General features: G+C 44.0%; 1 protein-coding gene and 1 pseudogene across 1 annotated transcript in view; both read left to right on the forward strand.

Moving 5' to 3' along the window:
- Nucleotides 1-23,660, forward strand: part of LOC126215147 (uncharacterized) — a 393,554-nt gene that overhangs the window by 153,843 nt on the left and 216,051 nt on the right. The gene's annotated exons all lie outside the window — the stretch shown is intronic.
- On the forward strand, nucleotides 11,038-11,155 carry LOC126215439 (5S ribosomal RNA; annotated as a pseudogene).

Below are 23,660 nucleotides of genomic sequence, written 5' to 3' on the forward strand. Positions count from 1 at the left end.
AGTCGCTCCTTTTTTCAACCAATCTCTGGCCCATTTCCTCTTCTTCGTTGTTGTCTGTTGCTTGCCAGCTAAAGATAATATAATTGCAGCACACGATTTTTCTTTTAAGTGTTCCACGTTTTAAACTTGACAAATCGCGTTGCCAAACCGACAATTTTTGTCAGTGTTATTGACAGTGTGAGGTCGCTTCAGTATAGTGAATGTCTGAGAAACTACGAGGGTAATGCCATAAGTAAGGTCTCCTATTTTTTTTTTGGTAAGTACATAGACCTGTTTATTTCTACAATGGTTTACATCAGTGTACAGCTTGAACATTTAGCTACTTTTCGACATAATCACCATTTCCGTCGATGCATTTTTGTAGACGCTGTGGCAGTTTTTGTATGCTCATGTCATACCAGCTCGCCGCCATGCTGTTCAGAAAGTTATGAACCTCTTCTTTCACCTCGTCGTCGCAGCTGAATCGCTGGGACCACAATTGACGCTGACAAGTACTGTGAGACTCTGGAAAAACTCAAACGGGCAATTCATTACCGGAGAAGAGCAATGTTGAGCAAGGGCGTACACATCCTCTATGACAACGCTCGCCCACACATCGCTCGGCAAACCGTTGCTCTCCTGCAACAGTTTCAGTGGAACATAATCTCCCTCCCGCCCTATAGTCCTGACTCGGCGCCCAGTGACTATCACCTGTTCCCTAGGTTAAAAGAAAGCGATTCAGCTCCGACAACGAGGTGAAAGAAGAGGTTCATAACTTTCTGAACAGCATGGCGGCGAGCTGGCATGACATGGGCGTACAAAAACTGCCACAGCGTCTACAAAAATGCATCGACAGAAATGATGATTACATCGAAAAATAGCTAAATGTTCAAGCTGTAAACTGATATAAGCCATTGTAGAAATAAACAGGTCTATGAACTTATAAACAAGTAGGAGACCTTACTTTTGGGACTATCCTCGTAGTATTGTCAAAAAATATTGAACGTGTGCAGGCCCCTTTAGGTACCACTTAGCTGCGACAGGTCACGAGCCCTCGCAGAGCCACTCAGATATTTAGGCCGCCGCCGGACAGTGCTACGTGAGTTACGCCCTACGCCTCGGCAGTACCAGCAGTTCCGTCTCGGCGATCCACGCCAGCAGACCTGCCCCAATTCATCCTGGTCAGCCGGCTGCTGTGGCCGAGCGGTTCTAGGCGCTTCAGTCGTAACCGCGTTGCTGCTACAGTCGTAGGTTCGACTCCTGCCTCGGGTATGGACGTGTGTGATGTCCTGAGGTTAGTTTGGTTTAAGTAGTTCTAAGTTCTAGGGGACTGATGACGTCAGATGTTAAGTCCCATAGTGCTCAGAACCATTTGAACCTCTAAAAGGAACCATCCCGGCATTTGGCTGAAGCGTTTTAGGAAAATCACGGAAAACCCAAATCAGCCGATTTCCTTCCCCCATCCTTCCCTCATCCGATGGGACAAATGACCTCACTGTTCGGTCCCCTCCTTCAAATCAACCAACCAACTCATGATGAAACTTCCTGACAGATTAAAACTGTGTGCCGGACAGAGACTCGAACTCGGGACCTTTGCCTTTCGTGGGCAAGTGCTCTACCATCTGAGCTACCCAACCACGACTCACGCCCTGTCCTCACAGCTTTACTTCTGCCAGTACCTCGTCTCCTACCTTCCAAACTTTACGGAAGCTCTCCTGCGAACCTTGCAGAACTAGCACTCCTGGAAGAAAGGATATTGCAGAGACATGGCTTAGCCACAGCATGGGGGATGTTCCCAGAATGAGATTTTCACTCTGCAGCGGAGTGTGCGTTGACACGAAACTTCCTGGCAGATTAAAACTGTGTGCCGGAACGAGTTTTAATCTGCCAGGAAGTTTCATATCAGCGCACACTCCGCTGCAGAGTGAAAATCTCATTCTGGCAACTGATGATGGTTGCAGTGATGCTCTTCCAGTAACCCGCAATGAATTGGAACAGCTGCGTGAGGAATGAAATAAAATTGTGTTGACAGCCATTCAGACTTTTCTTTTTTTGTATTGTAGCTTGCTCTCTTTTTGGTTCATCAGTTTTCTGACTACTGCGATGCGACCCGCAACGAACTCTTCTCTTGTGCCAGTGCCCTCATCTGATAGTACGAAGCACTTGCCCCCCTACCTCCTGAATTATGCGCTAGATACAGAGGTTCAAGAAAAATGTGGAAACGTCGCGAGAAATACATGCTTGAACACAAATGAGCTGTGCACGGCTCGCGTTTATCCCATTTATTGTTTGTCATCTTCTATTACGGTACTCCCGCCTCGTTTTATTATTCCATTTACTGGCGTCACTATCTTCCTGCCTTACTTGCCCATGAGCGGCAGCAGCAGCGCGTATCGATAAGTGCACTGTCGTACCATCTCTGGAGCGACCGATAGCATTTCCGGGTCGTCGTGTGTGTCTGGAAGTGAGTTCGAGACGGACCAGCAGTGCAGTCGGGACGCAGCAGCAGTGCAGTCGGGACGCAGCAGCAGTGAAGTCTGGGACGGAGCGCCGGTGGGGCGCCGACAGCCAGTGCTCGCCGACCGCTGGCGACACACATGAACTGTCTGACGGTGGGAGATTCGAGAGGGACGACCGTTGGTTGGTCGTCTCATCGGCCGACGTATATTTGCTCCTTTCACCGTTTCCGGGCCTGGGCAGTTGGTCGGTTGGCGTGGAGCAGCGAGGAAATATCCGCGGCGCGTGGTTTGGCCGGGAGCGCTGGCGGCGTCTATGTGGTGTCGGAGTGTGTGGTGCTGTTCCCATTGCTACGAGATTCGTGGCTCACCGATCCCGAACACGAAACTTGAGTTTTGATTTAATCTACCAGCAAGTCACAACTGTTCACATTGTGTCGTTTGGAGTTCGTTGTCGGCTGTTGGGATATTTCGGCGAGCAACAATGTGTGTTTTAAAGTTGGCAAATTTTAGCCACCCTCCGGTGAAGTTTAACTGTGCTTGGTTATTTGAACTGAAGTGCACCAGCAGAATCTTCTGCATTGTGGCCGATAACGTTCCGGTTACTTGCCCTGGCCTTTGACGTAAATTCAGGCAGTGTATTTTCCTCCTCATGTTGTCGCTGTCGAGCTTGGTGTGTAGTTAGACAGCTCAATGTTGTGGGCGCCGACACCTTCTACGTTGTTCCATTGAACTCCCTGTTGTGTGCTGGCCTGGGTGAAGCGGAAGTTATCCTGTCAGTGGGTCTATTGACTGTCTGTCGGTTGGGTTTTCGTCTGATCGACAATGGTTGGGCCGACTGCCTGTCTGACCTAAGCGAGCATTAGTGTTTGAATTCCAGGCCGACCCTCGGAACTTCTGAGTGTCCTTGGGTGTACTACCTTTTCTTATTTGTTCTTGTTGATTGTATTTGTATGGCTTCCAACCGAATTTAAATTAATGTTGTTTTGCCTTTAAGGCGTAAGATTGTTTGGGCCTTCAACACAATTTAAAGAACTGTTTTACGTAAAGCCTTAGGCATTGTTAAAATTAATGTTATTTAGTCGTAAGTGTTGGGCCTTGAGCCGATTTTGAATTTGTTTGCTCTTGAAGGGTCAGATTCTATGGGCCTTCAGCGTAATTAAGGAACTGTTTTAAGATAACGCTTCCCTTTGAATTTCTGATTTTGGTTGAGCTTTAAGTTACTGGCTTTCAGCCGTTTTTAAATAAAAGTGGTCTTACCCTTGAGGTATGACATTGTATGGCGCATTCAGCCGGTAGTTAAGTTCCAAAACTAAAGCTGTGTTGTTTTTTTAAAAAAAAATAATTTCTTCGCTCTTGTATGTTCGAGTGCAACTGACAACCGCTTATTTTGGCCCCTTTCCACAACTTAAACTACCTGTGCTGTCCTGCGGGCTTAGCAGGACATACATATGCTAGTCAAACCAGCAGGTTATGCTGCTGTATTTGACCAGTAACGACACCTGTGCAGTGAGCTCAGTACGTTGCAAGTGTCAGTCTTGGTCAGAAGAGTGTTGTGTGTACTGACGAGTGCATATGTTGGAGCTAAGTGAATTCGAAAGTAGTCCTCTTGTAAGGTAGATGCATCCGTAACCGAGGTAGCCGAAGTGTTTGTTGTTTCAAGAAGGGTCGTATCGAAGGTTTTTACCACACTCAGGGAAATCAGAAAAACATCAGCCACCAAGTCACAAAAACGACGAAAATGTGAGTCTAGTGATCGTGACAGACAGTCACTGAAGACGACTGTGACAAAACATAAGAAGACCCAACTGCGAAAGCTGCAGTCTGGAACCACGAGACCGCTACGGTCGCAGGTTCGAATCCTGCCTCGGGCATGGATGTGTGTGATGTCCTTAGGTTAGTTAGGTTTAACTAGTTCTAAGTTCTAGGGGACTAATGACCTCAGCAGTTGAGTCCCATAGTGCTCAGAGCCATTTGAACCATTTTTGAACTGCGAAAGATACTGAAGAATTAAAGGTAGCACTGCCGAACCATTTTAGCAACGAAACAACACGTAGAAAGCTTCTTAAACAGGGACCTGCAGGGTTAGCTGGAATTCCAAAACCACTGGCCAGTGATGCAAATGCCCGTAACAGGAAAGCGGGACGCCGAAGTTACAACACCTGGACTGTGGAGCAATGAAAGAAAGTCGTGCGATAGGATGAGTTTTGTTGGAGAATGTTTCCAACTTCTGTCCGTCGTTAAGTTCCAACAGTGAAATATGGCAGGGGTTCGGTGATCATTTGGGCAGCCATATCATGGTATTCCACGCGTCCCAAGTTCACACAGCGAGATCGCATTAGTCCCATGTCTTATGTGCCCATTTTGGATGATCAAGCCACGGTACCATCTTTCTTTCCCAAAGGTGATGCTGCGTTCCAAGACGACAACGCCCGTGTTCACACAACTCGCGTCATCCAGGACTGGTTCTGTGAACAACTGGAAGCATTGTTGCAACTACCCTCGCCACCACAGTCAGCTGATGTCAATAGTATTGGGCCTTTGTGGTCTGCTTCGGGGCGGAAGTGTGTCATCGCTATCTACCATCTTTCTTTCCCAAAGGTGATGCTGCGTTCCAAGACGACAACGCCCGTGTTCACACAACTTGCGTCATCCAGGACTGGTTCTGTGAACAACTGGAAGCATTGTTGCAACTACCCTCGCCACCACAGTCAGCTGTTGTCAATAGTATTGGGCCTTTGTGGTCTGCTTCGGGGCGGAAGTGTGTCATCGCTATCTTCCTCCATCATCGCTTACTGATATCGCAGCCTTTTTGTAGGACCAGTATCTATCCATTTCAAGATGACTGGAAGTTTTTCTGAATTCCAACGTTTTTCCTACACCGTATTAGGTATGGGGGATCACTTCTTTGGTGTTTCCGTATTTCGGCCACACCGTGTATATCGTTACCTCTGTCGTCCTCTGTGGTTTTCACCCTATTCGGCTCCCTCTAGAACCGTGGAGGTCATTCCCTGAACAAATCATCCAGTCCTTTTTCTATTCAGTATTCTCCGAACATTCCTCGACGATTCCGCGGAGAATAACCGTTTTCCTTAACAGTCCACTAAATTTTCATCATCTTTTATAGCACCATATCCCTAACGTTTCTCTTCTTTACCCACTTTCCCACAGCCCAAGAATCATTTCCATACAGTTCTTTGCTCCAGACGTTCATTTCCATAAATTTCTTCCTCGAGGTCTATTTTTGATAATAATAATAATAATAATAATAATGGCCCGGGAAAAGAATAGGCCTCCGGAATGTTCTGCCAGTCGTAAAAGGCGACGAAAAGAACAAACCACTAATAGGGCTAACCCCCCTTTTAGTGTGATTAGTTGGTTCAGGACAGAACTAAAGAAGCCTCGGACAAGCGCCGTCATGGTCGGGGACGACGCTTGAACCCTATGCCCGCCCACAATGGTAACGACACTGCTAGCCAACTGGAAAATGATTTAAATCCAAATAGAGGTGTTTTGCAGGATATGCTTCCTGCAACCACCCTAGAAGGAAAACAAAGACAGAGGATGAGATGGTCAGATGAAGTTAACCGACACCTCATGTTCTGTTATTACCAAGCAACAAACCTAGGAACCAACACAACTGGATACAGATCACAACATTTATTACCAGATACCCAGAATTAAAATTTTTAACAGAACAACGACTAGCTGATCAGATCCGTGTAATAATCAAAAATAACAGGATACCCCATTAAGAATTAGAAAACATCAAACAACAAGTACAACAAATACTGGAACAAAATAATGTGGAATTAGAAGAAGAAGAAAATACAGTAATGGACTCAAACATCCCAGAGAAAACAAACAAAGAACAACACGCATCAATTAAACAATCAGAGGAAAACGAAATCTTAAGACAGCCACCAGAACAAGCACAAATAGAACACGAAGTGACACACATGTTAGATATAGAAGAAAAATTTCAGCTAACATATATAGAATACAAAGACACAAATACAGACATTAGACCATTCTTGCATAGACCACCAAATAACCCACAAGTCGAAACAACAATAAAAACAATCAACACAATCATACACAACAAAATAAATGAATATACAACTATAGAAGAGTTACAACTACTGGTGTATATAGGAGCACTCACTACACTAAATATACACACTAGGCAGAGATCAGAACCAACCAACACACAGAAGAAACCCACAAAACCAGCATGGCAACATAGGCTACAGATCAAAATAGAAAAACTGAGAAAAGACATCGGACAGCTAACACAATTTATAAGAAATGAAATGTCAGAAAAAAAACGAAAAAGGTTAGGTAAAATCTCACAACAAGAAGTGATAGAGCAATTAGATGAAAAGAAGCAGAAATTACAAGCATTGGCCAAACGACTTAGAAGATACAAAAAAAGTGAAAATAGAAGGAAACAAAACCAAACATTCAACACAAACCAAAAGAAATTTTACCAGACAACAGATAACACACACATTAAAATAGACAATCCACCAAACATAACAGACATGGAACACTTCTGGAGCAACATATGGTCAAACTCGGTACAACATAACAGGCATGCACGGTGGATACAAGCAGAAACAGACACATACAAGATGATACCACAAATGCCTGAAGTGATAATTTTGCAACATGAAGCCACCCAAGCAATTAATTCTACTCACAATTGGAAAGCCCCTGGAAATGATAAAACAGCAAATTTCTGGTTAAAGAAGTTCACCTCAACACATTCACATCTAACTAAATTATTTAACAGTTACATTGCAGACCCATACACATTCCCTGATACACTTACACATGGAATAACTTATCTGAAACCTAAAGATCAAGCAGACACAGCGAACCCAGCTAAATATCGCCCCATAACATGCCTACCAACAATATACACAATATTAACTTCAATCATTAAACAGAAATTAATGACACATACGACACAGAACAAAATTATAAATGAAGAACACAAAGGCTGTTGCAAAGGAGCACGAGGATGTAAAGAGCAACTGATAATAGATGCAGAGGTGACATATCAAGCTAAAACTAAACAAAGGTCGCTACACTACGCATACATTGATTACCAAAAAGCTTTTGATAGTGTACCCCACTCATGGTTACTACAAATATTGGAAATATACAAAGTAGATCCTAAATTGATACAGTTCCTAAACATAGTAATGAAAAATTGGAAAACCACACTTAATATCCAAACAAACTCAAATAATATCACATCACAGCCAATACAGATTAAGCGTGGAATATACCAAGGAGACTCATTAAGTCCTTTCTGGTTCTGCCTTGCTCTGAACCCACTATCCAACATGCTAAATAATACAAATTATGGATACAATATTACTGGAACATACCCACACAAAATCACACATTTGCTATACATGGATGATCTAAAACTACTGGCAGCAACTAATCAACAACTCAACCAATTACTAAAGATAACAGAAGTATTCAGCAATGATATAAATATGGCTTTTGGAACAGACAAATGTAAGAAAAATAGCATAGTCAAGGGAAAACACACTAAACAAGAAGATTACATATTGGATAACCACAGCGACTGCATAGAAGCGATGGAAAAAACGGATGCCTATAAATATCTAGGATACAGACAAAAAATAGGAATAGATAATACAAATATTAAAGAAGAACTAAAAGAAAAATATAGACAAAGACTAACAAAAGTACTGAAAACAGAATTGACAGCAAGAAACAAGACAAAAGCTATAAATACTTACGCTATACCAATATTGACCTACTCATTTGGAGTAGTGAAATGGACTAGACCTAGACGTAGAAGCACTCAATACACTTACACGATCACAATGCCACAAATATAGAATACAGCACATACATTCAGCAACAGAAAGATTCACATTATGCAGAAAGGAAGGAGGAAGGGGATTTAGCGACATAAAAAAGCTACATTATGGACAGGTAGACAATTTAAGAAAATTCTTTATAGAACGAGCAGAAACTAGCAAAATACACAAAGCAATCACTCATATAAATACATCGGCTACACCACTGCAATTTCATAACCACTTCTACAACCCTTTAGATCACATAACATCAACAGACACGAAGAAAGTAAATTGGAAAAAGGAAACACTACATGGCAAGCACCCGTATCATCTAACACAGCCACACATCGATCAAGACGCATCCAACACATGGCTAAGAAAAGGCAATATATACAGTGAGACGGAAGGATTCATGATTGTAATACAGGATCAAACAATAAACACCAGATATTACAGCAAGCATATTATTAAAGATCCCAATACCACAACAGATAAATGCATACTTTGCAAACAACAAATAGAAACAGTAGATCACATCACAAGTGGATGTACAATACTAGCAAATACAGAATACCCCAGAAGACATGACAATGTAGCAAAAATAATACATCAACAGCTTGCCTTACAACATAAACTTACAAAACAACATGTTCCCACATACAAGTATGCACCACAAAATGTACTGGAGAATGATGAATACAATTTATACTGGAACAGAAACATTATAACCGATACAGCACCACCACATAACAAACCTGACATCATACTCACCAATAAAAAGAAGAAATTAATACAGCTAATCGAAATATCCATACCCAATACAACAAATATACAGAAGAAAATAGGAGAAAAAATTGAAAAGTACATCCAACTGCCTGAGGAAGTCAAAGACATGTGGCATCAGGATAAGGTTGACATCATACCAATTATACTATCAACTACAGGAGTCATACCACACAATATCCACCAGTACATCAATGCAATACAGCTACATCCAAATGTATATATATAACTACAGAAATCTGTAATTATTGATACATGTTCAATTACCCGAAAGTTCCTAAATGCAATGTAACATATACGGTACAGTTAAAAGGAAGTCACGCTTGATCAAGGTCCGCGTCACTTTCCATTTTTAACCAGACATAACGTCTGAGACAGGAAAGAAAAATAATAATAATAATAAATCGCCTTGCATTTGCGGACTATGTCCAATAAGTAACAGCAAAGACAACCAGTTAATGAGGAAAAAACTTAGTGCCCACTCGTTACAAAGGCACCGAAGGGTGATACCCGGATGACAGTTGATGACGTCACTTTTAAAAGAAAGAGATTTTCAGTAATTTAGGAAGGATTTTTAGCAAGCACAATAAAATGGAAATTGAGATTCAGACAAGGAACAGAGCGGCAATTATTGCATTTTTTGCGCTTACGGGACATGTTGTGCAGTAGAACAGTTCTAGAAATTTTAAAATCAGACTGTACTACGGTGTAATTCTCCCGTTACCTATACAGGGTGTTACAAAAAGGTACGGCGAAACTTTCAGGAAACATTCCTCACACACAAATAAAGAAAAGATGTTATGTGAACATGTGTCCGGAAACGCTTAATTTCCATGTTAGAGCTCATTTTAGTTTCGTCAGTATGTACTGTACATCCTCGATTCACCGCCATGATTTCATACGGGATACTCTACCTGTGCTGCTAGAACATGCGCCTTTACAAGTAAGACACAACATATGGTTCATGCACGATGGAGCTCCTGCACATTTCAGTCGAAGTGCTCGTACGCTTCTCAACAACAGATTCGGTGACCGATGGATTGGTAGAGGCGGACCAATTCCATGGCCTCCACCCTCTTCTGACCTTAACACTCTTCACTTTCATTTATGGGGGCATTTGAAAGCTGTTGTCTACGCAACCCCGGTACCGAATGTAGAGACTCTTCGTGCTCGTATTGTGGACGGCTGTGATACAATACGCCATTCTCCAGGGCTGCATCAGCGCATCAGGGATTCCATGCGATGGAGAGTGGATGCATGTATCCTCGCTTACGGAGGACATTTTGAACATTTCCTGTAACAAAGTGTTTGAAGTCACGCCGGTACGTTCTGTTGCTGTGTGTTTCCATTCCATGATCAATGTGATTTGAAGAGAAGTAATAAAATGAGCTCTAACATGGAAAGTAAGCGTTTCCGGACACATGACCACATAGCATATTTTCTTTCTTTGTGTGTGAGGAATGTTTCCTGAAAGTTTGGCCGTACCTTTTTGTAACACCCTGTATATGGGCCTTAAACATTTGATACCAGATGAACAGCTACTACTAGTCTTCGAGTGAAAGATGTTAAGGAACATTTTTATAAATTGATTAAAAACCGTATTGACCGAAAAGAAATTATTTTATTTGCAATGGTTACCGGTTTTGGTGAGAATGTGACCGTCTTCAGAGCATCCATACCATGATCGTAGTGGTGGCGGCGTTGTGACTCCACGAATGTAAACTGCTATAAATATTTTATTGCTGTCAACACTAGTTTTTATCGATTTTTGAAGTACTGTAACCAGACCACTGTTTCTCTCCACGAGAAATGTCCTCAGAAATTATTAAGAAAAGTATTTGGCCCCAAACCACAGAACCAACCAGAGAAATGGAGGATATTAAAAACCATGAACTGGCAGAGCAGTGTTCATAAGCTGATGTTGGCCGACGGATGAACAAGCGATTTACGTGGGCAAGACACCTAATTATGGCAATGGCCTTGCCGCAGTGGATACACCGGTTCCCGTGAGATCACCGAAGTTAAGCGCTGTCGGGCGTGTTCGGCACTTGGATGGGTGACCATCCAGGCCGCCATGCGCTGTTGCCATTTTTCGGGGTGCACTCAGCCTCGTGATGCCAATTGAGGAGCTATTCGACCGAATAGTAGCGGTTTCGGTCAAGAATCCCATCATAACGGCCGGGAGAGCGGTGTGCTGACCCCACGCCCCTCCTATCCGCATCCTCCATGAGGATGACATGACGGTCGCATGCTCTCGATAGGCCACTCGTGGTCTGAACACGGAGTACTAAAAGAAGCACACCTGATTATGGGCTGGCCGCGGTGGCCGAGCGGTTCTAGGCGCTTCAGTCCGACTGCTACGGTCGCAGGTTCGAATCCTGAAACGGGCATGGATGTGTGTGATGCCCTTAGGTTAGTTAGGTATAAGTAGTTCTAAGTTCTAGGGGACTGATGACTCAGATGTTAAGTCTCATAGCGCTCAGAGCCATTTTGAACCTAATTATGATGGAAGAGGAAAACCAACCGCGGGTAACATTCTCAGGATCCGTGGAGGGCAGAAGGGGCCGAGGAAGACTGCGGATGGGGTGGAGGAATGATCTCCAAAGGGGTACGGAGACGGTGCACCCGGAAAAACAGGAAAAGAAATTGTCAGAGGAATGTAGAGAACACCCTAGGTCGCCTAGCAACAGTTAAGAAAAAGAATAGTTCTACGAGGAATCACATTTCTGTCTGACTCTTATACATCCCTTGCTTCGTCCGTAAAGTGATCCCCAATTTCGATGTCGCTCATTTCATTTCTGCTACTGCATATCAATATGGTCTTTCATTGGTTTACTCTCGATTCACAGTGTGTTCATTAGACTTCTCGGTCCCACTCAACAGTCTTGCAGTGGCGTATCAGGGCTCTATTCCTAGAAAATGGAATAAAATAATGAAGTGATTTTTTGGATGCTAATCGTTCAAGAGGTGAGACACATAGCATTGACGACAGTAGGAGTATAACAACAACATGGAATTATCAATTCTGATTACTAATGATAAAATGGAAACTCATGCTTCGAATAAAATTTCGTAATCTGGTCTTCTTTTGCGAACGAATTCGCCTGGTGATCAAAAAGTCAGAATAAATTTGAAAACTGAATAAATCACGGAATAATGTAGATAGAGAGGTACAAATTGACACACATGCTTGGAATGACATGGGGTTTTGTTAGAACCAAAAAAATACAAAAGTTCAAAAAATGTCCGACAGATGGCGCTTCATCTGATCAGAATAGCAATAATTAGCATAACAAAGTAAGACAAAGCAAAGATGATGTTCTTTACAGGAAATGCTCAATATGTCCACCATCATTCCTCAACAATAGCTGTAGTCGAGGAATAATGTTGTGAACATCACTGTAAAGCATGTCCGGAGTTATGGTGAGGCATTGGCGTCGGATGTCGGTTGATCACGATACATTTACGACTTCAAGTAACCCCAAAGCCAGTAATCGCACGGACTGAGGTCTGGGGACCTGGGAGGCCAAGCATGACGAAAGTGGCGGCTGAGCACACGACCACCACCAAACGACGCGCGCAAGAGATCTTTCACGCGTCTAGCAATATGGGGTGGAGCGCCATCCTGCATAAACATCGTACGTTCCAGCGGGTGTTTATCAGCCCGGCTGGGGATGATGCGATTCTGCAACATGTCGGCGTACCTCTCACCCGTCACGGTAGCAGTTACAAAACCAGAATCACGCATTTCCTCGAAGAAAAAAGGCCCGATGACGGTAGATGTGGTAAATCCAACCCATACCGTCGTGCAATGGAGTTTCCACGACAGTTCTAGGATTTTCGGTAGCCCAAATTCGGCAGTTGTGGACGTTGACAGGCCATCGGAGCGTGAAATGAGCTTCGTCGGTCCACAACACGTTACTCAACCAATTGTCATCTTCCGCCATATTTTGAAACGCCCACACCGCAAATGCCCTCCGTTTCATTAAATTGCCAGGTAACAGTTCATGATGCCGATGGATTTTGTACGGATAGCATCGGAGGGTACGCCTCAGTGCCAACGAAACAGTAGTGTGTGGAATGCCGGTGCGACGTGCGACTGCACGAGCGCTGACTTCCCCGTGCATAGACGAACCCGCTACAGTCTCTATTTCTTCCTGAACTGTCTCAGCAGCATTACGCCTTGTGCTCGGTCGGCCACTACAGGGTCTATCGTCTAAACAACCCGTGGCTTCGAACTTCGAAATCATTGTCGCCACAGCTGCATTTGTCAACCGACCTTTACCCGTTCGAATCCCCTTCCTATCGCGATAGGATCGTAACGCTGAACTAGCACATTCCCCATTCTGATAATACAGCTTCAATAAAAGCGCCTTTTCCGGTAACGTCAACATGCTGCGACTGCTGGCGCATTTGATTCTCTTTCTCAGTACAGCTCCTTTTATACACGATTGTCATGCGCAGTCACTGACACGTTTTGGTATCCAGCGCCATCTGTCGGTCATTTTGTGAACTTTGTGTTTTTTTTTTCTAATAAAACCCCAGGCCACTGCAAGCATGTGTGTCAGTTTTTACCTCTATATCTACATTATTCCGTGGTTTATTAAGTTTCAAATTTATAGTGACTTTTTGATCACCCGGTATTTTCCAAGAACGCTGTGTAAACACAATTATTGGATTACTAATGTCGGCATCACATGTTACCATCCTCAGATCCGTATAACTGGGCAATTGTAGGTGTATCATACAGTGCTTACGCCGCTCTGTCACTTCAGGACTACACAGGATGCCTAAGAGAGTCGAGGCATTGCAATGAGATGCTAGTTGTGTTGCCAGAAAGTAGGTACAACTCTGAACACGAAAAGGACAGATACAGGCCACATCTTGGCGCTTCACGGTATGAAGCCATCAAGCTGTCAGTTAACCAAAGAGTAAAGTTCGTTACCTGAGATTTCCAGCTCATGTTTAAGTCAGGTGCAGGAATCGCGCAGAGAAGCTTAGCGATGCAATACCGTCAAAATATTTAACTGCAAGTCATAAATGATTTACATGACAATATCAAGGTCATGCAGCTTTACTGTATGGTTAAATGATGATGGCGACCTCTTGGGTAAAATATTCCGGAGGTAAAATAGTCCCCCATTCGGATCTCCGGGCGGGGACTACTGAAGAGGACGTCGTTATCAGGAGAAAGAAAACTGGCGTCCTTCGGATCGGAGCGTGGAATACACTAAGCAGATTCAGAAGGATGTAGGTTGCAGTAGGTACTGGGAGATGAAGAGACTTGCACAGGATAGAGTAGCATGGAGAGCTGCATCAAACCAGTCTCGGGACTGAAGACCACAACAACAACAGCAACGACACTTCCCAAAAGATAAAATTAGACTGCAGAGACGACTTGTGGAAATGGACATGGAAATGCTATGTGGGTAGGCGTTCCGTCGGGTAGGCCGTTCGCCTGGTGCAAGTCTTCCGAGTTGACGCCACGTCGCCGGCCGAAGTGGCCGTGCGGTTAAAGGCGCTGCAGTCTGGAACCGCAAGACCGCTACGGTCGCAGGTTCGAATCCTGCCTCGGGCATGGATGTTTGTGATGTCCTTAGGTTAGTTAGGTTTAACTAGTTCTAAGTTCTAGGGGACTAATGACTTCAGCAGTTGAGTCCCATAGTGCTCAGAGCCATTTGAACCATTTTGACGCCACGTCGGCGACTTGGTCGATGGGGATGAAATGATGATGATGATAAGGACTACACAACACCCAGTCCTGAGAGGAGAAAACCTCCCACCCAGCCGGGACTCGAACCCGGGTCGTTAGGCATGACAGCCCATCGCGCTGACCACGCAGCTACCGCGGGAGGACTGTGGAAATGCAGAAGTACATTGGACAGCGCGTTGAAGAAGCGCGATTGTCGGGTCACCAAACCAACCACTTGCAAGTGCTTAGTTAGTTGTAAACGTATAAATGGTTCACAATTAGCAGAATAGGATCATAATGATAATGAAACGAATGAAATCAATACATTTCCAGTTCTTAAGTATATTACAAAATATTAAACTTAGAACCTCTTTCTCTGCGCGTCCATTCGAGAGAACGAGGAAGGACTAAAAGAGGCGAAAAAACGAGTAAAACCTAAATTGAACATGAGTTCTTAAAAAAAAAAAAAAAAAAAAGCTTCGCGCATTTTACGTAGCTTTTATCCTATACGCTGATGAGATAGCCTCTGGCATTAAAAAACGATACGTTGTAGGATTTATCGGTGGCATGCAGAATAACTAGGGAATGAATGGTCTGGAAAGCCTGTCGATTATCTTAACTAGCGTAGAGAGAGAGAGAGAGAGAGAGAGAGAGAGAGAGAGAGAGAGAGAGAGAGAGAGAGAGAGGGGGGGGTGGAGGGGGGGTTGCGTGTGGATGCGTGTCGCGTTAATGCTCGCAAAGCTTCACATCCTCTGGCTGCGTTGCTACACATGTGCACCTGCTCTGGGGTGCTACCGTCCATTACCCCCATATACAGGCTATCGCAGTTCACACTCGACCTTTCTCCGAGCGAGTATACGAACGAGGGATTTCAGTATGACGTCACATCGCTGATCGGTCCCTCAGTGCACATCGTACCGTCTGCTTAGCTGCGGTCATCAGGCACGCAACGGACGCATTATTTTCTCGTCGCTCTTTCAGAGTCTGGCTTATGGCAGCTCATCCCGTCACGCGATTAATCCTCCGCTTACTTTGCCCCTCTCTGTTTGCATCCGCATCGATTTCCATCTTTGACTGGCATACGTGGTAGGGCGCACCTAGTTTTGCAGAGCCACAAATAACTGCAACACTCAGCCGGCCGCTGTGGCCGAGCGGTTCTAGGTGCTTCAGTCCGGAACCACGCGGCTGCTACGGTCGCAGGTTCGAATCCTCGCTCGGGCACGGATCTGCGTGATGTCCTTAGGTTAGTTAGGTTTAATTAGTTCTAAGTCAAGGGGACTGATGACCTCAGATGTTAAGTCTCATAGTGCTCAGAGTTATACGAGGGCAGTTCAATAAGTAATGCAACACATTTTTTTCTGAAACAGGGGTTGTTTTATTCAGCATTGAAATACACCAGGTTATTCCCCAATCTTTTAGCTACACAACACTATTTTTCAACGTAATCTCCATTCAATACTACGGCCTTACGCCACCTTGAAATGAGGGCCTGTATGCCTGCACGGTACCATTCCACTGGTCGATGTCGGAGCCAACGTCGTACTGCATCAATAACTTCTTCATCGTCCGCGTAGTGCGTCCCACGGATTGCGTCCTTCATTGGGCCAAACATATGGAAATCCGACGGTGCGAAATCGGGGCTGTAGGGTGCTTGAGGAAGAACAGTCCACTGAAGTTTTGTGAGCTCCTCTCGGGTGCGAAGACTTGTGTGAGGTCTTGCGTTGTCATGAAGAAGGAGAAGTTCGTTCTGATTTTTGTGCCTACGAACACGCTGAAGTCGTTTCTTCAATTTCTGAAGAGTAGCACAATACACTTCAGAGTTGATCGTTTGACCATGGGGAAGGACATCGAACAGAATAACCCCTTCAGCGTCCCAGAAGACTGTAACCATGACTTTACCGGCTGAGGTTATGGCTTTAAACTTTTTCTTGGTAGGGGAGTGGGTGTGGCGCCACTCCATTGATTGCCGTTTTGTTTCAGGTTCGAAGTGATGAACCCATGTTTCATCGCCTGTAACCATCTTTGACAAGAAATTGTCACCCTCAGCCACATGACGAGCAAGCAATTCCGCACAGATGGTTCTCCTTTGCTCTTTATGGTGTTTGGTTAGACAACGAGGGACCCAGCGGGAACAAACCTTTGAATATCCCAACTGGTGAACAATTGTGACGGCACTACCAACAGAGATGTCAAGTTGAGCACTGAGTTGTTTGATGGTGATCCGTCGATCATCTCGAACGAGTGTGTTCGCACGCTCCGCCATTGCAGGAGTCACAGCTGTGCACGGCCGGCCCGCACGCGGGAGATCAGACAGTCTTGCTTGACCTTGCGGCGATGATGACACACGCTTTGCCCAACGACTCACCGTGCTTTTGTCCACTGCCAGATCACCGTAGATATTCTGCAAGCGCCTATGAATATCTGAGATGCCCTGGTTTTCCGCCAGAAGAAACTCGATCACTGCCCGTTGTTTGCAACGCACATCCGTTACAGACGCCATTTTAACAGCTCCGTACAGCGCTGCCACCTGTCGGAAGTCAATGAAACTATACGAGACGAAGCGGGAATGTTTGGAAATACTCCACAAGAAATTTCCGGTTTTTTCAACCAAAATTGGCCAAGAAAAAAATGTGTTGCATTACTTATTGAACTGCCCTCGTATGAACCATTTAAATCCAAATGGAAAAATGCGTTGTACATACTGAGTACAGCAAGGATGGCTCGCGAAATGACTAATTCAAATCTTTGCAAAAAAGAAATGGAAATAATAAACGGAAATTAATTTGTACGTGATGGCTTGAGAATTCCGCTACTATTGTAATTTATTATGCTTTTACCTAATTAACAGAAAGCCCTGTCTCTATGTTGCCACGTATAGCCCTGTTGCTAAATTTAGTTTAGTTTCCAAATAAATTTTCCTGTTAATAGGAAAAGCTGATCAATAGAGTTACCCCTTTTACCGGATTTGGCCGTGTGTTGTGTGTAATGGGTAAGTAAATCAGACTATTCAATTCTTTTCCCAAGATCTTACCCAGCGGTTAGAAGAAACGCAGTACGAATAGTATTATATTGAAGCTAGGACAACTCAGTTCCAAGTTCATTTAGTGGTTTAAAACATATACTAACGGTTGCCAGCCTATCCAGGCAATGAAACAGTGAAGTATTGGAAAAGCAGAAGTATGAATTTTGCCTACTTTCGTGTTACTGTTTAATTTGGTTCTTCAAATAAACATTATTCCACTTCAACGATGTTGGACTACACCCTTATACATTACTTTTTTTAAAAAAAAAGCCGAGTTGATAGCTTCAAGGAAGCTAAAAAAATTTGGCCTGAGGGGACCTTTAGAAAAGCACTTTCCATAACCAACAAACTTAAATAATAAAATACTTAGATATAAAGCACTCACTTTTTATACTGAACATTTTACTTCAAGAAAACCTTTTTCTTACTGGAATATACGTCCAAAAGCTATTACTCTTAGAACTAACTCTGTATATTCATTTGATAGATTCCACTAACTTTGCTTCACTCTGACTGAATTTTACGTAAGCAAACTTTTATTACAACACTGTAGTTACGAAAAGTTTCTCATTATGTATACAAAAACAATTTAAATGGCACCCCTTTACATTAACTTGGCACTTCGTAAGTCTGTAAAACTCGATACGCGGATTAATCAAACAACAGGAAGGAAACCAATATCGGTGTATGATTAGGATGAAATAACAGGGTGAAACAGTTTCTTTAAAGTTCAAGAACGATTATTAAACCCTAATTTAAATTAATGGCTCATGCTGTCCAAAAGTAAAATACAACCAAAAAAAATCTTGTCTGTTGGCTTGGGTGTGGCGAACAATTATAGCGGCTACACTACCCACAGTAAGGCCTGCAAGAACTGTATCTTGCAGTATGGGCTCAATTCGTCTTCTTGGCGTCGTTCAATTTTACATACAGTAGCCCAACAACTCGCCGGTATGCCGTAAGTTGTTTGCTGTCTCCACCCGAGGCAATTTCGTGCACATTTGCTCCACAAAGGTGTTGCCTCAATCACTGCTGCCTACATACTGTGCGACTTACTTCCCGCGCTTGCTCTAGGTAGCGCGCCAATTCGCCCTTTCGCCCTTGCCACCTTTTCCACTCCTCAGAGCCACTTTCGTTGCAAACGAAAGCGTACTGACTTTTACATAAAACCTATTTCTTACATTGTTCCTAAGCGAGACCATTTCTTACAGTTGTCAAATTTACATCAACAGTTTGTACACACAAATATTTTTAAATACAAATGTCCTCAGAAAATTATTTAACGTAATACACAATTTACATAGTATTTTACATACATTACCCACATGCAATGCAAAGAACTTGAATCCCCAGTGAAGTACACTTTGCTTTACGTACGCAGAAACTATAGTACCAATATGCGAAAATTTTAAAGCAAAAAAATTATTAAAAAAATGTAGATGAACCATAAACAAATAGTGTTATATGCTAGTGCGTAAAAGTTAACTTTAAAAAGGAAACAAATGAAATTTCATTTGCAGTATTTCATATAAATAGTGACGCATTTTAAAAATTTTAGGTGCTCACATAATCTACTCATTAAGAGATATCGACCCGTGGTGTAGGGGTAGCACCTTTTAGTAATAATCCTGGGTTCGACCCCCGCTGCTGCTTAAAGTTTGAATAAAAATCAATAGCAATGGCGACCGAAGACTTTTGGCATAATAAGTCGCCCCTCATTCTACCAACGACCCTGTCAAAGAGGGCGGTGGAGCCAGGAGACGCCCAGGTCACTCTCAACCCCTTGGGGTGGGAAACTGCCCTTAATGGCCGAAGAATCAGCAATGATCAACGCTTTGAGGATGTAGAATGCAGCGCAAACCACTACACTGAAGACACATAATGTGCATCCACAAGACATGAGGCCAGTAACTCAGAAAATTGTCATGATGATCTCTCCATTTGCAAGAGATTCCGGAGTGATCCCCCATTCGGATCTGCTGTATGGGACTGCCAAGTGGGAGGTGACTATGAGAAAAAGATCGAACAACCAACGAAAGTCGCGACGTGGAATGTCAGAAGTCTCAACGTGGCAGGGAAGCTAGAAAACCTGAAAAGCCTCATAGAAGATATACAGGGTGTGGTAGATAAGTAATGAGACTGGCCGCCGCGCGGCGCCCCAGTCGCTCGCAGGGCGGTCTCCACCTGTACGTCACGTGGTGGGGGATCTGAGCTAACAATAGAACCGGTTCGCAGTTGCGTCGGAGCTCTGGTGCAGTGAGGGTCGAGCTTCGCGTATTACGTTGTTTGTGTGCCCGTGACACTTGTGAAAACGCTGAAGATGGATCGCTCGATAGAACAGCGGTATGAAATCAAATTTTGCTTTCGCTTGGGCAAAACTGCTTCGGAAACTTTTGCTATGATTACGGAGGCCTACAAAGAAGACTCCCTATCAAGAGCTCAAGTGTTCCGGTGGTTTAATGAATTTAAAAACGGGAGGGAATCCGTTGAAGACATGGAACGATCTGGACGCCCTTCAACGAGTCGTGTGGATGAAACGGTGGCCAAAGTGAAAGAACTCCTGGACTCCGACCGTCGTTTAAGTCTCAAAATGATCGCCGATGAGGTCTCCGTGAATAAATTTACGGTTCACCAAATTGTTACGCAAGATTTGATGATGAGGAAAGTTTGCGCAAAATTGGTTCCCCGAGTGCTCACCGCCGAACAAAAGCAACAACGAGTGGACGTTTGCCGTGAGATGTTGAATGATTTGGAAAATAATCCACACTTTTTAGACAACGTAGTAACAGGCGACGAATCGTGGACATTCCAGTACGACCCGGAGACGAAAGCCCAGAGCTCGGAGTGGCACACACCGGCATCCCCGCGGCCGAAGAAAGCAAGAATGTCAAAGTCCCGCATCGAGACAATGCTGATTGTGTTTTTCGACAAGCGGGGGTTAATTCACAAAGAGTTTGTCCGTCAGGGGAAGACTGTCAATGCCGAATTCTACAAAGAAGTCCTTCAGCGACTGCACAGAGCCGTCAAACGGAAGCGACAGGACCTTGCTCAACGCTGGCGTCTCCACCACGACAACGCTCCGGCGCACACAGCGTTCCTCGTGACCTCCTACTTGACCCGAATTGAAGTTTTGCCACAGCCACCATACAGCCCTGACTTGAGTCCTCCTGATTTCTTCCTATTTCCGAAGGTCAAAAGATGCCTGAAGGGTCATCGTTTCGACGATATTCCGAACATCCGACGTGCTGTCACGAAGGCACTAACTGGGATAACTCAAACGGACTACAGTGGGGCCTATGAAGCTTGGAAAACGCGCTGGCAACGTTGTGTCGACGCCCAAGGCGAGTACTTTGAAGAATATTAACGTTTTGTACAAATTGGATCAATAAATTTGTTTTTCTAGACTGAGTCTCATTACTTATCTACCACACCCTGTAGTGGGGATCACTGAAGTGAAATGGAAAGAAGATTTCTGGTCAGAAGAGTATGGGGTAATACCAATAGCAGCAGGAAATGGTATAATGAGAGTAGGTGTTATGAATAGGAAGGTAGCCAGTTCTAGGCGCATTAGTCTGGAACCGCGCTGCTGCTACGGTCGCAGGTTCGAATCCTGCCTCGGGCATGGATGTGTGTGATGTCCTTAGGTTAGTTAGGTTTAAGCACTTCTAAGTTTAGGGGACTGATGACCTCAGATGTTAAGTCCCATAGTGCTTAGAGCCATTTGAACCATTTTTTGAATAGGAAGGTAGGACAGAGACAGAGTAACTGAGACCAGTTCAGTGATGGGTTGTTCTCATCAGAATCGACAGCAGACCAACACCGACAACAGTAGGTCAGGTACACATGCCGATGTCGAAAGGTGGAGGGCGGGGATAGACAGACACACACACACACACACACACACACACACACACACACACACACACACACAGAGAGAGAGAGAGAGAGAGAGAGAGAGAGAGAGAGAGAGAGAGAGAGAGAGAGATTGTATGAGGACATTGAACGGGTAAATCAGTACGTAAATGGAGATGAAAATCTAATAGTCATGGACGATTGTAATGCGGTTGCAGGGCAGGGAGTATAAGAAAGGGTTACGGAAGAATATGGGCTTAGTACTAAAACGAGAGAGGGGAGAGAGATTAATTCAGCTCTACAATAAGATCAATTAGTTCCAGAATCACAAGAGGTCGTGGTTTTCCTTGAAAAGGTCGGGAAATAGAGAAGATACCAATTACATTACATCTAGGACAGACAGCGATTTCTAATTCAGATATTCGGTTCTGAGCAGTAGGCAGTGCAGTTAAAAAGGAATGGCATCTCTGAAAAGGGCAATCCCAGAAGCTGGAATTAAAAACATACGTGCAAGGAAGGTAACTACAAAGAAACCACGGAGAACACAAGAAATACGTCAGTCGATCGGCGAAAAAAGGAAGTACAGAAATGTTCAGAGAAATTCAGGAATACAGAAATAAGTCACTTACGAATGCAATAAATAGGAAAGTGCATGAAAGATAAAGCAAAGTGTCTGCATGAAAGATGTGGAGAAATCGAAAAGGAAATGATTGTTGGAAGGACTAACACAGCATACAGAACAGTCAGAACAACCTTCGGTGAAATTACAAGCAAGGGCGGTAACATAAAGATTTCAATGGAAATTCCTCTGTTGAAGGCAGAGGAGAGAGCAGACAATAGGGAAGGGTACAAAAAATGGTTCAAATGGGACTCAACTGCTGTGGTCATAAGTCCCCTAGAACTTAGAACTACTTAAACCTAACTAACCTAAGGACATCACACACATCCATGCCCGAGGCAGGATTCGAACCTGCGACCGCAGCGGTCGTGCGGTTCCAGACTGTAGCGCCTTCAACCGCTCGGCCACTCCGGCCGGCGGATGGGTAAATTGAAGGCCTCTGTGAGGGACGTCTGATGACGTGACAGAACAAGAAAGACGACTCGATAGTAATAAGGGACCCGGTATTAGAATCATCATTGAAAAGAGCTTTGGAATCAAATAAGACCGAAGGTATGGATAACATTCCATCGTAATTTGTAAAATCAGTGGGGGACTGACAAGAAATCGACTATTAGCGTTGGTGTGTGGAATGTATGAGTGTAGCGATACACCACCACACTTTCGAAAAAACGTCATCCACGCGAATCCGAAGATTGCAAGGGCCGCCAAGTGCGAGAATTACCGCACAATCAGCTTAACAGCTTATGCATGTCAGTTGCTGACAAGCATAATATACGGAAGAATGGAAAAGAAAATTGAGGATATGTTAGATGACGATGACTTTGGCTTTAGGAAAGGTAATGGCACCAGAGGGGCACGTCTGACGTTGCGGCTGATATTGGAAGCAAGACTGAAGAAGAATCAAAACACGTTCATAGTATTAGTCGATCTACAAAAAGTGTTTGACAATGTGAAATAATGCAAGATGTACGAAATTCTGAGAAAATAGGGGTAAACTACAGGGAAAAACGGGTAATACACAATATGTACAAGAGCCAAGAGGGAATAATAAGAGTGGATAACCAAGTGCTCGGATTAAATAGGTCATGGTCTAGGTGCTAGCGTTGCAGCTTCTGGATCACAAGGTCCCGGGTTCGATTCCCGGCCTGGTTGGGGATTTTCTCTGTCCGGTGACTGGGTGTTTGTGCTGTCCTCACCATTTCATCCTCATCATCGTCATTCGTGACAGTGGCTAGATTGGATTGTATAAAAAATTGGACTTCGTACGGGCTCTGATGACGGCGCAGTTGAGGGCCGCACATACCAATCATCATCATCATCATCATCATCGGATTAAAAAGGGTGTAAGAAAGGGTTGTAGTCTTTCGCTCCTAGTGTTCATTGTATACTTCGAAGAAGCAGGAAT

Source organism: Schistocerca nitens, chromosome 12, assembly GCF_023898315.1.
Source record: "Schistocerca nitens isolate TAMUIC-IGC-003100 chromosome 12, iqSchNite1.1, whole genome shotgun sequence".
NCBI lineage: Eukaryota > Metazoa > Arthropoda > Insecta > Orthoptera > Acrididae > Schistocerca > Schistocerca nitens.